Below are 14,436 nucleotides of genomic sequence, written 5' to 3'. Positions count from 1 at the left end.
TGTTTTTTTCAATGTTGCAAAACAGAACCACTGATTTTTTTTTTTTAAGTGCGAACGATCAGCTGAAACAGGCAAGTTAATTCTTAAAATTAAAAATCATGGTTTTCAGTCTTACTAGTGATCTCATATTTTTCTAGAGGACAACCTGGTGACCCTAGATTGAGGTTAGGTGGCAATGGAATAATCCCAGGCTGCCCTGGGTTGCAGAATCACGGGATATGCCTCCCTCTTCTGAAGATCTGAGGGGAGGGAGCGCCTCTGAAGCCCAGTAGATGTAGGTCAGATTGAAATATGCAACTTGACAGTCTGCCTACTGATGGGTCAACACTCTTCCCTCCCCTTGTCCCCCAGTGCTGGGATTTACCAAGGCCAAGATGAGTAAAATGAAACCCCTCCCCTGGAGGGCATCCTGTCCATGGAAAGAATGACCTCCAGGAAATGCCCTAAGACTTTTCCGCTCAGAGTATGGCACTCAACAGTGTGTGGTCCCTGGAAACCAACAGCATATGCATCTCCTGGGAGCTTGTCCTTGGAAAAGCAGAACCTCAGACCCCACCCCAGAATCTGCATTTTCACAAGGTCCCCAGGAGATGCATATGCCCAGTAAAGACTGAGAAGCACTGTGGGATGATGCCCCCTAATACCCTACCAGGCCGAATTGAGTTTGAAAAAATGTGCTGGGTACAAAGAAGAAGGTATTTGGGGCATCTGGGTGGCTCAGTCCGTTCAGTGTCTGCCTTCAGTTCAGGTCATGATCTCGGGGTCCTGGGATCGAGCCCCACATTGGGCTCCCTGCTCAGCGGGGAGTCTGCTTCTCCCTCTCCTCTGCCTGCCACTCCCCCTGCTTGTGCTCTGTCTCTCTCTCTCTCTCAAAAAAAAAAAAAATTCCTTAAAAAGAAAGAAGGCGTGATTACTCTGCCCGGGCATGTCCTGAGTGCTTCCAGAAAGAAGTGTCCTCTGAGCTGGGTTGAAAGGGATAGAGGAGGCATTTCCAGACACTTGGCTCAGCTGTTTCTCACCTGAACTGGGGGGTGCCATTCCTGTACCCCCACGTCTCCCCAGAGCCCACGTGCCCCCCTACAGAACATCTCTGGTGCCATTTTCACCGGTGCCATGGCCTGAACTTGGCTCCATCAACCTGGGCCGGGCCTCTGTGTGAAATGTCCCAGCTGCTGCCTTACTCTACCAGCATCCCGCTGGGCACCTTACCTGCTTATTTCATTTGTTCTTAAAGACAGCTCTCTCAGAAGATTCTGGAGAGACGGGGTAGCAGAAGGGCTAAGCTAGCATGTCCGCTTGAGCTAGACTGCCTAGGTTCACATCCTACCTCGTTACCTACTGGGAGCATCCATAGAGAAGCTAGAGCTCATTTGCTGGCCGGTACCTTGAAGTTTCCCCTTCTAGAAAATGAAACTCATAATAGCAGGTACTTCATAGGGTTGCTGTGAGGATTACATACATCACATACAGTTGGGTACCTTGGCACATGGTAAGTTCTTGAGGTGATGGTTGTTATTACTCTTATTATCCCCACTGAACAGATGAGGAGACCAAGGCTCTAAGAATTTAAAAGTGACTTTTCCAGGGTCACAGTTCTATCCCACTACCTTTGCAAGCATCCCCTCCATGGGTTCTGCCCTCTGTCTCCCACTTAGCTTGACTTGGAGACTCCTTACACTCTGCCCCACCCCAACCTCCTCCAACATCAGGCCCTCACATTCCAGCCAGTTTCCCTCCCAAGTAACAGAAAACATCTCATTGCAGATTTGTGCCTCTGAGCCTGTTACTGCCACCACACCTTTGCCTGGGCTCCTTCCTCTGCCCAGAATCCCACCTCCCCATCTCTGCCTTTCCTGATTGCACCTTCCAAAACAGGGGCTAAGGAACACCTGCGCCCCTGTGGAGGTCCCTGGCTGGAGGAGCCCCTTCCTCCGCATTCCCCTCCCTCCTCGGCGGGCCACCCTGGAGGGCCGGGGCTGTGCTTCACACATCCTCGTTTTCTCCCACTTTTCTAACGCAGTGCTCAGCATGCAGTCAGTGCTTCATAAACGCATGGTGAACAAATACCTGGCCCTAGCCCCATTCCGGCCGGTTAGCTCCTGGTTTCCAGGAGGGCTCTGGGTTGTCCATGGCTTGTGGATCTCTCTTTCTCTGCTTGACCCCTTCTGACATTCATTTCCGACCCTGAATCACAGGTGGTTGCCACAGTGTGTCCTTTCCCCTTAGCTCCACCAAGGGAGTGCTCCAGGCCTTTCATGATTACAGAAAAGGACTTGGTGCACATGACCACCATGGGTGACCCTTTGTCTCAGGATCCTGTTCCTGGCCTGGGGCTCTTGGTGTCTCATGACTCTGCTCAGGGATTCCTGACCTCACATTTGAGGCTGAATAACTCTTTGTGCACCTTGTGCACTGTAGGATGCCTAGCAGCATCCCCGGCCGGCCTCTACCCACTAGATGCCAGAAGCAACCTCCCTCCCCAATTGTGCCAACCAAAAATGTCTCCACACAAATGTCCCTTGGGGGGCAAAACTACCCTCAGGTTGAGAAACATTGCTGACCAGGATGAGCGAGGGATGACTTCAGCACAGGCAGCAAAAGAGAGGCCTTTGAAATCCCCAAGCCCATGTGTGGGGACGTCACACGGACAAGGAAAGGTGTCTGAGCATGATGAGCGAGACGGAGTGTACCTAGCTCCCGCCAGTCACTGCCGGGTGGAAATGTGGTCCAGCTTTGACCAGATCTCGAGACTCTGCAAAAGAAACCAGAAATCCCGTCTTTTATGTGAAATCCCCTGATTTTTAAACGTTGGCAGCTAATGTGATTTTTTTTTAAGACGCTGTGGGAAAAAACAAAATACGTCTGTGAGCCAAATGTGGGCTGCTGGCTGCCAGTTTTGCCAAATTTCCTGTAGACGGAGCTTCCATTCTAGAAGCTTGAGGCGGCTCACGCCACCCCTGAGCCTGCAGGTCCCTACTCTCTCTGCCATGCTGTGTGTCTTAGGCACCATGCACCAGCCCCATGCTAGATCTCTGGACCACACACACTCCCTGCAGCCCGCATTGGCCACTCCACCCCCTCTGAAGTCCAGTTTCAAGAAGTTGGAGGGTTCTAGATTCCTGAGGGAGAGAGAATATGGGAAGTACTCCATAAAGGGGCTCGAGAAGCCTGAGGTCTCACCTGACACTGGCATTGTTGTACTGTGTAACCTTAACAATCACTCCCCACTCTCTGGGCTTCAGTTGCCCCCCTGTCCAATGTTTGTAGAATGAAGAAAGAGAGGGGGGGTTGAATGAATGCTCTCTGTTCTTGGGACTTGAATGAGCATTTCCCCTTGGCAGTGCGGAGCCCTGACTGGCTCGCCCAGTGCCCGGGGGGCATCTTTGTCCTCACGCTGACCTAGGCAGGGACAAAATGGCTGTACCTCCCAGCTCAGGCATCCTGCATCTCAGAGCAGAGAGTCTGGGTCGTCTCTGATTGGCTTTCTGCTCTGTGCAATTAGCTTATTGCTGCTGGACGCTGCTCAAGGGTGGAACCACCCTCCTGTCCCTGGGAGGGGTCAGACCGTTGGCCCCTGCTGGTGCTGATGGCAAAGCTCTGGGTTAATGACAAGGGCCCCCCTGCCAGAAGGTACTCAGATCTACAGGATGGCTCAGGTGGGCAAGTCCACCCCTGGCCTATCTGTAATCCCTAGGACAGCTTCCCGGCCGGCTCTGTGGCTTCGAGGAGCTTTGGCTATAGGCTTCTCCGGCCTCCTAATTGTATCAGTGGGAGGGAGACCCAGGGAGGGTAAAGGGTCTGCCCAAGGTCACCCAGCCAGTGGAACAAACACCAGCATCTCCTGCCCCCATCTGATCTGCCACATCAGGAGCTCCCGGGAGCGGGCACTAGTGAGGTATATGAGACAGACTGACAGACAGACAGATGGACTCAGGATAAGCACTGACTTTGCCTGTCCTTAACTGTGGCCTAAGACTAGTGGTTGTAAACTCCATGCCTGGAGCACTTACATGAGTGAGGGAGCCTGGGGTAAGAGGGTAGGGAGCAGTGGGGATGAAGCAGGCAGGGGGAATGGGGGGGCACACTGTTACCATATGGGGTGGAATAGAGGTTCACTATTACCAGACTTCCTGATTTTTCTGAAGTAAAGCTAAATGTCTCAGTTTTGGGGTGTAAATTACCCTCATTTTAAAATGTTGGCAACTCGGGATGCCTGGTTGGCTCAGTGGGTTAAGCGTCTGCCTTCAGCTCAGGTCATGATCCTAGGGGTCCTGGGATCGAGCCCTGCATCGGGCTCCCTGCTCAGCGGGGAGTCTGCTTCTCCCTCTCCCTCTGCCTGCCGCTCCCCCTGCTTGTGCTCTCTCTCTCTGTCAAATAAATAAAATAAAATAAAATGTTGGCAACTGGTGTTTTAAATGTTTTTTAGAGTGCTAGGAAAAGAAAATACATTCCTAGGCCACATTAGACTCTAGGGCCACCAGTGTGCAGTCTCTGCTCCTTTCTCTTACCCTCAGCTTACTCTGCTTTAAAATGGGTATAATAACAGTCTCCCTTTCTTACAGGGAAATTGCAGGATTAAATGCAATGGTGCCTCTAGAGGGTCCATCATACCCGGGCCCCATAGTAAATGGAACCTATTGTTATTTACTAGGACATGGGACACTTTTCTTAGGTGAAATGGGAAGGGACTGGAGTGATAGAAGGGGCATATTAAGTTTGGCACAGGGCAGCTGGGAAGCCCTGAGCTAGAACTCGGGAACTTTTCATGAATCCACAAAATTGATTATGCGCTTGCTGTGTGCCTGGCACTGTGGGCATATTTCAAGTTCAAGACCTGTCCCTTCTTTGAATGTGCAGGGGAGGTGGGAAGAAGCCCATGCAGCAGCTCATGGACTTGTCCGCAACCCCAGGAATACCTGTGAATCCCTCCACTGGGCCCCTGATCTGGGAGAAACGTTCCACTTTCAAAGCTCAGGTCTTTGAAAACAAAAAAGAATGCAGCTTCTTTCACAGTTAGCAAAGCACATTTTTACTTGTTTGCTTTGTTGAGAGAGTTCAGGGTAAGATGCCAGTCTTTCCTATGTATCTGCCTCCTGAAACCAGTTCCAAAGATATTTAAAGGGCAGTTCTGGGAAAAGAAGAATTTAGAACAAATTCTGATTAGTCCCATTGGGACTAGAGGCCATTGCAGATTTCTGCCCAGAGAACCCGAGACCAGGGCCTAAAGTTACTTCTTGATGTCCAGAGTGAAGAACATTCTGCGTTCCTCCCTGGGCTTGGCCCACACCGGAGAAGCTTGGGGCAAAGTCAGGCCTGTTCCCGGGCTTGCTGGGGGCACTTACAGCCACAGAAACCCCAAATCTTCTTGCATGCTGGTAATGGAGGCCAGGCCTGCTCTGCGTCCAGAGTTGGAGAAGCCAGGAGTTGCTCGGGCTGACGTGTTTGGGTTCTGGTGGGCGGGCAGGCAGGCGGACAAGCAGGTAAAACAGCCTCGGGCGTGTGCGGACAGGCCTCCTGGAGCCCAGGCAGGTGGCTTCCTGACAAGGGAGGGCCCTGGAGTCTGGGTGCAAAATCCATCAGGGTGGGGGAGGGGTGCTTATGTAACTATGACGCCACAGTCACCGAGAAAGTGACCTTGCTATGCTCCACCGCCTCGTTCCTCCCCCCTCAGAAGGACATGAAGATCTAGCAGTCATTCCTCTGGGCACGGCAGTGGCCCTCAAGTTTATCATCATCAGGGTCATCTGGAGGGGTGTTTAGACATGGACTATCAGGCCCCACCCTTGAGCTTGTGACTCAAGAGGTCGGGGTGGGGTAGAGAATTTGCATTTCTCATAAATGCTCAGGGATGGTGCTGATGCAGCTGGTCCAGGGGTCACACTTGGAGAATCACTGCTCTAGGACTGAGTGAAATCAGTCTGCCTAAGCCCCTGACTTGCTGTGTATACCGGGCAAATGTTTGAGCTTCTCTGGGCTTCAGTTTTTCTTAGGAGAAGCCAGCTTTGTCTTTGAACAACTATCCCTCAGTGCTGGGATGCCTAATTCCTCTTCTTCGGTAGCATAGAGATACTGACGTGAAAGGCCCAGCCTTTGCACAGGGCTCTTACCCCATGGTTCAAACTTGCTTTTAGCCACCCGGAGGCTAAGTCACTCTAGGAGAGATGGGCACTTTAAGCCTTAAAGGGGCAGGACAGGCCAACATCTCTGGCCTCAGCACCTGCCCTGCATGCGAAAATCTTGAAGTGGTTCACTAGGCTTGTCTTTGGGATCCTTTTGTTTCCTTGGGGAGGTGGGTGACAGAGGCCCATCCTAGCCCCAGTGAATATGGCATCTGTGGCATAGAGACTGGCCAGTAGTCCTCCTTTCTCATCTTAACATCCAAGTGGAGTGTCAGCTTCCTACACGCTGGGGTCCTGTTGCCTCTTCCCACGGCATGTAGGACAGGAGTGGACTCGGGGCAGACGCCGAGTGCGAACTGACCAAATAAAATAAGCACAAGAGCAAATGGCTTCTTTACTAAACCAGCCCCAGAGCCCAGCTGTCTTCCATCTGCCCTCTGCAGCTCCATGGGCTTTCCCATCTAGGGTCTCCTTTGCTCTTCACAGAACAGTCTAGGGGAATTGGCAAGTTTTCTTACCCCCATTTCACAGGTGGGGAAACTGAGGCCCCCAGTGGCCTGACTTGCTCAGTACAGGGCAGCTCCTGCAAGAAAGGTGCAGAACTCCATGCCACAGCCCCTCACAAGAGCCCCTCCCCGGTCCAATCAGTTTTACCTCCCACGTCCCTGGATGGGCACCATGGACATGAAGTGGGGAGAGGGATGGTGTCACCGCAGGGGCCCACGGCAGGCTCGATCACACAGGGTCACCTCCGGAGCCCAGTGTTGTGCCTGGCACCTGGTTGGTGGTGCATAATCAGTACTTGTTGAGTCAATGGATGGATAAAGGAAGACAGGCTTGGTTGAAGTACTAGGTCTAAATTGACCAGCCATGTGATCTTAGACAAATCCTTTTTCCCCTCTAAGCCTTGGATTCTTCAACTGTGAAACAATAATAATAATAACAGTAACAGAATAAAAGTTATGAGAGCAGACTCTCTAGAGCCAGAATCCTGCATCTGAATCCTGCCTCCACCATATAGTACTGTGTGACTTCAGGCAACCTACTAACCCTCTCTGTTTCTTGGTTTCCTCACTGATAAAGTGAGGATAAGGGTAGTATTTATATAGTTTTGTGGGGATTGAACTGAGCTAATATGAGTAAAGTGCTTTATCCAATATTATTAATAACCCTTAACAATGAGGGTTCTATCTCTGTGCATTGGTAAATTAAATAACATTTAAGTAACAAGGTATTTACCCAAAGGATACAAACATAGTGATTTGAAGGGGCACCTGCACCCCAATGTTTATAGCAGCAATGTCCACAATAATAGCTAAACTATGGAAAGAGCCCAGATGCCCATCAACAGATGAATGAATAAAGAAGATGTGGTCTATATATACAATGGAATATTACTCAGCCATCAAAAAATGAAATCTTACCATTTGCAACAACGTGGATGGAACTAGAGGGTATTATGCTAAGCAAAATAAGTCAATCAGAAAGACAATTATATGGTTTCACTGCTATGTGGAATTTAAAAAACAAAACAGAGGATCATAGGGGAAGGGAGGGAAAAATAAAATAAGATGAATCAGAGAGAGAGACAAACTATAAGAGACTCTTAATCATAGGGAACAAACTGAGGGTTGCTAGAGGGGAGGAAGGTTGGGGGAGATGGGGTAACTGGGGGATGGGCATTGAGGAGGGCACTTGATGTAATGAACACTGGGTGTTATATGCAACTGATGAATCACTAAACTCTACCTCTGAAACTAATAATACACGATATGTTAATTAATTGAATTTAAATTTTTAAAAAACCAACCCATGTAAGTAACAAGTACCTAGCAGAAGAGTTCCCGGCACAAAGGCAGAAGTGCTCAGTAAACGGTACATGTTATTCTTATCTCAGGCACTGACTGGCCCATGGCCCTCTGTGCCTCTTGAGTCACACATAGGAAGTGGAAACACAGGGTCTGAAAATTGTGGTGGTGGACGCCAGCCCCATTCCCAGGAGCCACCAACCCCTGGTTCAAACTTCCTGTTGAACCAGTTGGAGGTGAAGTACTGCCAGTGGCCACCGGGGGCAGCAGAGGACCCACCCCACCCAGCTAGCTACCTTGCCAGAGCATTCCCTGAGTCCTGTCTTAAGGTGAGAAAGATCAGTCTATTCCACCAGGCCCACAGGCAGGTATTTTCTCTAACTCTGACATGGGAGGCATTTCCCCAGATAACACCCCTCACTTCTGAGGTTTAGACTCCCAACCCTGCATTCACCAGCCACATCATCTTGAGTAAGACCCTTTGTCTCCATAAACCTCAGTTTTCTCATCTGGGACATGGAGATAGGGTGGCTTGGAGGGTTGAATGAGCTAGAAAGAGCAGTCCCTGGGGCAAAGTGAGTGCTCAGCGGATAACACCTGTTGCCAAAGTAGCCTCATGGCTATAAGCATGGAGTGTGCAGCCAGACTACATAAGCTTGAGCTCTGCTTGCCTCACTCACTGGCTATGCGCCTTTGGATAAGTGACTTGCCTTCTCTGTGTCTGTCTTCTTATCTGTAAATAGGGATGATAATAATGTGTATAGTATACTTGAAATTCTTAGGGTTGTTGGGAGGGATAAATGGATGTATAAAGTTCTTAGAACACATAGAGTAAGTGCTATGTCAATGTTCGCCGGTATTATTATTGTAAGTCATGATATTTTGATGTTATTGTTTTTATTCTGAATAAGCTGCAACATTTTAACTTCCTGCAGAAGCCTCCTTCCTTGACACCAACTCCCCAGAAAGAGGCTTAGGGTAGATGGGGGGAGATGTGGTCCCTGGATGAGGGCTTTTTCCTTTTGTTGCAGTTGAGAATCTAGCTTGGGACCCGAGTCAGTCCGATAGGCAGGACGTGGAGGCCAGCTGCACTCTGTAAAAATGCTTCAATGCCCGGCTTTGCCCGAGGACTGAGCTAAGCCTTGGCCTCCAGGGCAGGCCCTTTGGAAGCCTCCAGAGGGGATCAGGATCTTTGCCAGGTCTTTTGGGGCCCCGGGAAGATCATCAAAGGGTACCAGTGAGCCCATGACAGGCGCACAAAAGTGTCCAGCCAGGAAGGCCTCATCAGGCCAGATGGCAGGATGGAGCTGGGGTAAAATCCTCTGTCCCCATAGGGCAAAGGTCTAAATAGGTTTGGAGGAAAATCCTGTCTAATCCTCCTGCTGCACCTGTGCCCCTGAGTCCTACTGGGATGACCAAGGGAAGACCAGCACCATCCCTGCTGGTGGCCTTGGTCACAAAGGCATCCCAGGGCCTGCCAAAGGCCTTCCAAGTCACAAATCTGCAGATCTCCATGGAGATAGCAGGTAATGCCCGTCTGACTTAGAAGCAATGGGCACATCCCTCCGGCCTCCTCCAGCAATGTCCCCCAAGCCCGTTTTTCGAGGGTTTACCCTGTGCCAGGCACCATTCAGAGCTCTACATGTGTGTTTTGTCATTGAAACCCCCCACCACAGCCCTCCGAGGTAGTAGCCACAATCCTCTCCATCTTACAGATGAAGAACCTGAGGCTTCCAGAGGCAAAATCATTTGTCCGAGATCATACACTAGTGTGTGCCAGAGCCAGGATTTGAGTCGTGTGTCCCTAGCCTCCTGCGGTGGGGAGCCTCCAACATGGCCCCCAATGATCCCTGCCTCCTGGTATTCACACCTTCCTATAACCCCTCCCATCGAGTGAGGGCAGGACCTAGTGACTCACTTCTGATGAACAGGAAAAAGGTGATGGATGTCATTTCTGAGATCAGGTTACAAAGAGACTGTGGCGTCCATCTTGCACATACCCTGTCCTGCTCTTTCTCAGAGCCTTGTTCGGGAAGCAAGCTGCCATTTTGTGAGTAGATTTCTAGCTCTATTATGGCAAGGAATTGAGGGCAGCCTCCGGCCAGCAGCCAACAGGGAGCTGAGGATTTCAGTCCAACAGCCCAGGAGGAACTGAATCTTGCCAGAGCCACATGAGTGAGCTCGGAAGTAGATCTTTCCCAAAGAAGAGCCTTGAGTTGACTGTAACTCCAGTAGACACCTTGATGGCAACCTGTTGGAGACCTTGAGCCCCAGGCCCCTAGCCCAGCCATGCCTGGATTCCTGACCCACAGAAACCAAGAGATAATAAACACTGGACGTTCCAAGCTGCTAAGTTTTGGGGATGATTTGTTATGCAGCAATAGATAATGAATACACTTGTTGTCAGGCTAGTGACACACACAAAACATACACACACAGCCACCATAAGAAGGACAGGAAAGACCAACTCAGCCATGCTGGACAGAACTAGAAAAATGCTTTCACCTCCACTAACCCGACCCTTCATTTTGCCTTTGCCAGTGAGGGGCTTAGACTGAAAGGCCCTTTCCCACAGTCACACACGAGCTAATGGGGACCTGGCATTGCTACCGGGGTCTCCAGACTCCCGGGAAGTGTCGCAGGAGTTCCCGAAGGTGTTACAGACAAAACTGTGCAGATTCCTAGGAATCTAGAGTTGCTCCTTTGACTTAGTTTCAGATGTTTGGAGAGCCTACGGTAATGTTGGCTGGAAGATCTTAGTAAAATCTCTTCTATGAATACTAAAAGCATAGCCAAGGGAAAAAAATACCTGAAAAATGCCAGTGGGTTCAAATATTCCACTTTGAGCACATATCAAATATAGCGGGGTCCTTTAATACAATGTTTCAGGGTTTTGTCAAATTATCTTTTCATTTTCTCCAGGATTCTAAAGGAAGTTTCCCTGGAAGCCAAGGGATACTGTGAATGGGAACTGCACTGATCCCTAGCACCCTTGTCCCCAGCGTCCTTTGTGTTTTCTTGGTGATACCCTGTTGGCATCCTGAGTTCAGGGTCATGGGGACACTGTCTGGCCTCAGAGCTCAGGACCAGAGCATCCTCCCACCCTCTGGCTGACTGCCATCCCCCTACCCAATTTCCCACTCTGCCATTGCTCCTTAATTAGTTGTCTGGAGGAATGGATGGGGACAGTTACCTGCTGCCTTGCCCAACCCCCCAAATCCTCCCTTCCTGCTGCCTTGCAGAGGCCAGACACAACGTACCCTGGAGAAGGACAGAATGAGCCAAATCTCAGGCCCAGCTGTCTCCAACATCAATTCCCAGCATCCCCAGAAAGGCTGGGAAGATCTTCTGGGAGGAGAACCAGCTACATAATTTGCAGATCCCAATGCAAAATGAAAGTGTGAAGCTCCTACTTCAAAAACAATTAAGAATTTCAAGGCGATGACAGCAGAGCATTAACCCAAGAGCAGGGCCCTCCTACCCAGGTTGCACGCTCAGAAGCTGGCCCTGTCTTGGAGCTTCCAATCAAACCACCCTGAGTTATCATTCCCGGAGGGCCTGCCCAAGTGCTCGGGGCAGAAAATGGGTTGTCACTGGCTCCGGGATCTCCTGTTGCCAAACTGTGCAGAACTATCTCCTGGGTCCAGGGTATCCTTGTAATGAGAAGCATACCACAAGGAAGAAATACCTCCCACCCAAGGCGGATGGTTTTTTCTGGAAGGCTGCAGGCAGCTGCTGCTCTCGGAGGTTTGCCTGCTTGCAGAGTTGGGAGCAGGGACTGAGAGGCCAACACTGACTGGTGGAGGCCTGGGCAGTTTGAGAACCCCCAGAAAGTGATGGAAGGTGGGTCCAGCTGCCATCTGAAGTCCTGGTCCTGAGAGTGGGGAGCACTGTCTCTCTCTCTCTCTCTCACACACACACACACACTCACACTCACATACATGCACATGCATGCACACACACCACCAGGCCAAAACTGTGCTGAGTAAGGACAGCGGCAGAAATCCCCCAGGGCTGCGGGCTTGAGAAATGGCTTGGATTACTGAAATGTAAGCAGAGAGCGCAGACTTCTGAGAGGTTGCAGGGGGACCAATAAGATGTTGCAGTGAAGTGAGTACTGGTGGCCAATGGGCTAGATAGAAACTTCTAGACCTGTTCATTGTTCTTTCTCCTTCCTCTTCTTTGCCCTCTCCCCTTTCTTCTTCGTGTTAAAGAGTTGTCAACATTTTGAACTTAGATTACACCTAAAAATCCATATTCCTAGTAGCTCTTAAAAAAAACCAAAAACCCTCTGGTGACACTAGAGCCACATTCCTGCATGACAGCCATCTTCTGCTTATTTGCCACAGTCCTCACCACTCCCTAAAGTCTCCCTAACACCAAATCCAAGAGGCAAATGCTACATATGCATGCTTGTGTTGCTGTTTTCTTGTCATGGAATTCAGAGACAATTGCATGTCTCTATCAAAAGTGGGAAGATAGACTAAGAGCTCCATGTACCTCAAGAAATGTGGGAAAGAGCATGTTTCTTTGTGGAAGCACCTTCTTACCTGCTTATTATGCAAAGTGTGTCTAAGCCAAAGAATACAACCTAAATGCCCTTAAGAAACAAACCCACGGTGAGCCCAGTACTGCCCACCTCACTCATTTACGTCCTCAGTTGGGTCCCTGAAGACATCTGGAACAGACACTCCTGTACTGGGTGTCTCCAGAATGCAAGGGCATTCCCAGCTTCTCCCCCCAGGCTGGCTCAGAGCAATCTTTCTTTTGTTCTCTTGTGCCTATTATCCCAGAAAAGGCAAAAGAATTGAGGGATTTCCAGCATCTCCTATCACTTGGTGTGAGCTCAGCTTCCTCCCCTTAGCATGGTGTGGGTGTTTAACCATGTGGGTGGTTTTCTTCCCTGATTGGTGTTACTGGTCAGCTTTCCTTTGGTGTTACTGGTCAGCTTTCCACTGGGCAGTTGGGGTTTCAGACAGGGGTAAGGGGTCTGGGGCAGCCCTGCGGCCCTCTACAACTGGGCCAGTTTCCCCATTATTGGGAGGGTGAGGAAGATGCGGGGGGTGGAAGCTGGCAAGGCCATTATGGATGGTGGCCAGACCCCAGTGCTTTCAAAGAGGCAGGGCTCCTCGCCCACAGATAGGAAAGTCACCTGTGAACAGTTTGAGATACTTGGGGCTAGGTGGAGGGAAGTCGGTTGTTTCCCACAGCTTGGTGGAGAGCTGTATGCCAGTGACCCAGACATTCCCAGAGCTCAGGCCTGGGCCCCATGGGAACCAGGGGTTACAGAGCCAGGCCTGGGTGTGTGCTGCCTGGAAGGGGAGGCTGGGGACCTCCCTGAGACGGTGTGAGTTCTCACCTGGCTATGTTGCTTCAGCTCCCTGTGTCTTAGGAGGGAAACCAGACTTGCTTCCTGGGGCTGAGGGGAGGTAATTAGTCCTTCTAAAGAGCATCATAATCCCAGATCAAAGGGGGCTTGGGGCTGCAAATTCATTTTACGGTGAGCACCGCCAGCCACGGGAGCACCCACTGCAGCGGGCAGGTTTGGGTTTGCAGACCCAAGGTGCCACCTCACACTGGGCTTGGCTGGCTAACTAACTGGCCCCCCACCCACTCCCGGGATCCAGGTCCTGGCCTTCCCTGGGAATCACCTCACCTGACACATGGCTGTGGCAGAGGGGCATTCAGAAGCATCTCTGATGATAGAAGGGGTGGAAATTACTGATGCCTCATTTTATAGATGGGGAAACTGAGGCTCAAGGAAGTGAGATGCAGACATAGGGCCCCCCACCAGATCACAGTCTCCTTAGGGATGTGGGACCATGTCGGTTCCCCGCCCCTCGCCAACCGCCCCCCACCCCCCACCCCGCACAGTGAATGTGCTCAGTATGATACTTAAAGAAAGCCTGGTCACACAGTACAGAGGAGCATAGGAAATGTCCCAGGGCTACCACCCCTTTCCCGGGCCATTCTTTCTGCCCTCTCCTGGCCAGTTTTGGGGACTTCAGCTCTTCAGCAGCGCTGTCACAAGGGTGTCAGAAGAGTGGAGACATATGCAAATTGGGGTACCTGGCGGCCGTCCCCCCAGATGCACTCACTTGGGGCTTTCAAAGACCTGGGTGCCAGGCCTGTCCCTTCCGATCCCTGCGCCACTGGCCATCTTTCTGACCCGCAGTCTCTCCAGAAAAGACCATGCTGGGGATGCGCCGAGCGTCCCGGGATGGGGCCACGAAGCTCTCCCCGAGGCCGTGGGGCGAGTCCGGGCGCCGCGGGGGGGCGGGGGGGGGGGCCGGGGGCGGGGCCGGGGCGGGGCCGGGGGCGGGGCGGGGCGAGCGGCCGGCCCTCGCCAGCCCGGAAGGAGCGGGAGGAGGAGCCGCGGGAGTGAGAGTCGTTCCCACGTGAGAGGCCGGCGGCCGAATTCCTCGCGTGCGGCGGCCGCGGACGGCCCGGCGGCGGCCGGACGGAGAGCCCTGGTCCGGCGCGCGCGGGCGGCCGGCGGGCGGCGGGGG

The 14,436-nt window shown here is 51.5% G+C and overlaps 1 protein-coding gene across 1 annotated transcript in view; it reads left to right on the top strand.

The window, feature by feature from the left end:
- KAZN (kazrin, periplakin interacting protein) overlaps nt 1-14,436 on the top strand; it is a 1,036,992-nt gene that overhangs the window by 870,308 nt on the left and 152,248 nt on the right. The window lies entirely within an intron of this gene.

The sequence above is a fragment of the Mirounga leonina genome, unplaced genomic scaffold, assembly GCF_011800145.1.
Source record: "Mirounga leonina isolate KUSES-001 unplaced genomic scaffold, KU_Mleo_1.0 Mir_173, whole genome shotgun sequence".
NCBI classification, from domain to species: Eukaryota; Metazoa; Chordata; class Mammalia; order Carnivora; family Phocidae; genus Mirounga; species Mirounga leonina.
This window is presented reverse-complemented; position numbering and strand designations above follow the sequence as displayed.